At 38.3% G+C, this 3413-nt stretch overlaps 1 protein-coding gene across 1 annotated transcript in view; it reads left to right on the top strand.

Annotated features, from left to right (window-relative positions):
- Positions 1–2248: 2248 nt before the first annotated feature.
- The window catches only part of LOC101853688, a gene marked incomplete at its 3' end in the record, with an annotated part of 99749 nt that continues 98584 nt past the window's right edge, over positions 2249–3413 (top strand). The window contains 1 exon segment of the mRNA XM_013080911.1: positions 2249–2542.

Raw genomic sequence — 3413 nt, 5'->3', positions numbered from 1 at the left:
AATTTTTATTTTCATTATTATTTTTTTATCATTATGAATGCTGTTATGATGTTGATAATGAGGACTATCATCATCATCACCATCATCATCATCATTATCATCATCATCATCATCATCATCATCAGCATCATCATCATCATCATCATCATCATCATCATCAAAAGAGCCTCGCTCTCGCTCGAAGATTTCTTCATGGAGTCCGCCAGGCCCAAATTTAGGGAACAAAAAAACAAAACAGAACATCATCATGATCATGGTCATCATTGTTTGGAAAGCAGAGTAGGAGGGAGAATCTTGTTTGAATTTCAGAAAATAATATCATAACAATATAACATGTTAAAAATTTGTTTAATAGGCACAGCTCAACGTTTCACCTCTTTTGGGAACTTAGAAAAAAGCTAAATGAGCGCTGTATATTTGCAGGGAAATGGGCCTAAAAAGAGGGTCTTAAGATTACGTCTGGTTACAGACTAAACGGAAGTAACTAAGAGCGAGCCAGGCCAAGGGGCATCATCATCAGCATCATCATTATCATCATCATCTTTGTTGACAGCTCGAATAAAAAAAAGCCAAAAAAAATTGTTGGAGACCTTAATTAGAATTACAAAATTTATAGCACTTAAACGCCCTGAGGGTTTCGTCAGGTCGATGGAAAAATAATAATAACCACACCAGGGAAACAAAATTATTAGTATACTTACATCATGATGCGTAATGGTGCGTGTTAGAAAAATAATATATCGGACAAACCAAAGAAAGGGAAAAGGAATAGTTAGTAAGTAGTGGTCTAAATATAACATGTGACATCATATCATCATCAGAGCGTCCATAGAGCACGCTCGTGCAGTGCCGCCCACATTTTTTAAAATGTTCTATTACGTAAAACACCCAAATAAAAGAAGTCAGAAACAAACACTAGCTAAATATTATATCAAAACAACGTCCTCGCTGGCGCCATAACTATCATTTCTGTGTCTATGGGCCGTAGAACATCTACTATGCCATGCCAAAGTCAACGCGCTTTAGCTTAATATAATAGGATAACCTGACCTATAAATCGCTCTTTGGGATAACCCAAGCGATGACGACACTCGTAGCGAGTTTGGCTGTACATTAATATTAATAAGACGGTACATCTCAAATGTGCTCCTGCCGAATAGTGCCGAAACATAGCCAACAGTAGGCAGTCTAAAAATAAACGCGTTAGACCGTATGCTATTCTTTGCCAATTTATGTGAACCCCGGAGCAATCCAGCGGAGTGCTCAAGTGAATTGTGATTGGTCCATTGTCTGTCTTGCCACTATTTTAAGTGACTCTGTGACCGTGAACCTGAGGGAGGTGAACGTGACTGTTCTATGAGTTGTGCCTTTGAAGGGTTTTGTAGTGGGGAAGTGAAAGTTACTACTAGAGTGTTCAGTTCCAATACAGGATGAACGAAATTGATGTTTAGCTAACAAACAAATTTAGTACTAGAAATTAAAGCGACAAGTAAAAAGAATGAAAATAGAAGCACGAGGTCCTCCCTCACCAACACAAAGATTCTACAATTATGCACCGTCTCATTTACTATGCCCTTGAGTATCTTCAGCATGCGATAGCTTAATTGTGCACGTCCACTTTTTAGCCCCACGAGCCGCCCCTGATCATAATAATATTTATATAATTTTTATAGATCTTCTAGTAGTAGTAGCGGCTTACATCTGCGTGTGAAAATGAAACATTAAATAGCTTTAAATGCCCCACAGGCAGGAAATTTTTCTACGCCGGAATCGTGCTCAATTAAACTCAATCCTTGTTACTTCTACCCCGATGTAAAGGCCAATCTCCTTTGTGATAATCAGAGAGAGATCTATCACTATCGCTCATTATCGCTCATCATAAGTATTAATAAAATAGATAGACAGAGGGGAAACATGCGTGGACTTAATAAATGTTACATCATCATCATCGTTGTTTTAAGTTTTAGAGCGTTATCAGTGTAAGAAGGTATTGCCTATGATTTGTTCCTTTAGTTATCGTGGAATGACCATACCGGGAGTCATTCCAGTACAACCTCGCCCGATACAAAAACTGCCCCCCTCCCTGCTGTGCCAGCATACTGTACCCGCGGCTTACTCTGCGCTGATACTGTTGTGGGGAAATCTCATACCCAATCCAGCTGGCTGCGGGCGACAAAGGTGACTGACTGGAACCAGAGAACGGCAAGTGAGTTAATGTGGGCGGATCTGTGCACTGAGGCAAACATGTCAGATTATTCTGTCCCTGCGATCCTATTTACGAGCCGACTCGGGAATAACTCGTATTTTGATGTCTTTGTTATTTTTTTGCGGCCAAAGGTCTGAATAATTTGGTAAACGCAGTTTCTTCGGAGAAGTTAATGACGTTGCCCAGGTCAATAATATAGTAACAGCTTTTACACCTATGTCAGTCATAGTTGTTATGACAGTAAGGCATTTGCTTTCGGTTTTTAGTTTTATTCTAAGTAGTGGTCAGAAGTCGCATTCTGATATGGACTATTCCATAATATTGTGAGTTTGGAAGGTAAGTTGTCGCCAGCACCACCATCGTCTTTGTTACCCTAATACTTTTTTAACGTTTTTCTTCATAAGATTTCTTTCAGATATTCATTATCTTGATTTATCAATTTAATGCTATCTATTATTAATTTCGAATGTATCTTTTGTTTAAGATTACATTTAGTCATATTCTAAAGTTAGTGATGGTAGGGGTGAAAATGTGGATAATGAGGACGATGACAATGTCTCTGCTCTCATTACTGTTGCTTCTAACTTTGATTCTACTATTAATGTTGCTACTGCTCACGATGATGATGATGATGATGATGATGATGATGATGATGATGATGATGATGATGATGATGATGATGATGATGATGATGATGATGATGAGTGTTTTGTGACTGCTATTGCTGATGCTATTGTTGGTAGTTATGGAGACTCGTCGTTTACATTATTTTCGCTTTGTCGTTTTGCGTGAATTTCTTTATGTAGGTTCAAAGCGCTCTATTCATTATGTTAGTTTTGTATAGAGGATACAGGTTTTTACACTTATGTACCCATTTTTATCCAGCACTGTTTCGAGGATATACGATAGATATATAGTACACAAACTAAATGTTCAGGCATTATCGCCACTAAGAATTGATCTGAACCGGACTTCGCGTTTCGTGTACTTTGAGGCGACAGTTTGTGTAACACTTGTTCACTTTTGGCACCCTTTTTTATCAGGTTGTCTTCTGTTACCAACTTTCTTGTTGGTCAACTTGAAATTGAAATACATTGTACTTGCTTACTTACATGTACTTGCTTTCTTACTTAATAAATTACTACTCAGTTATCCTGTCCTCTTTTACAACAGGGTGTTGAGGGGAGATGGGGTTTTTTCTGGGGGG

Source organism: Aplysia californica, unplaced genomic scaffold (genome assembly GCF_000002075.1).
Source record: "Aplysia californica isolate F4 #8 unplaced genomic scaffold, AplCal3.0 scaffold00105, whole genome shotgun sequence".
Taxonomy (NCBI): domain Eukaryota; kingdom Metazoa; phylum Mollusca; class Gastropoda; order Aplysiida; family Aplysiidae; genus Aplysia; species Aplysia californica.
This window is presented reverse-complemented; position numbering and strand designations above follow the sequence as displayed.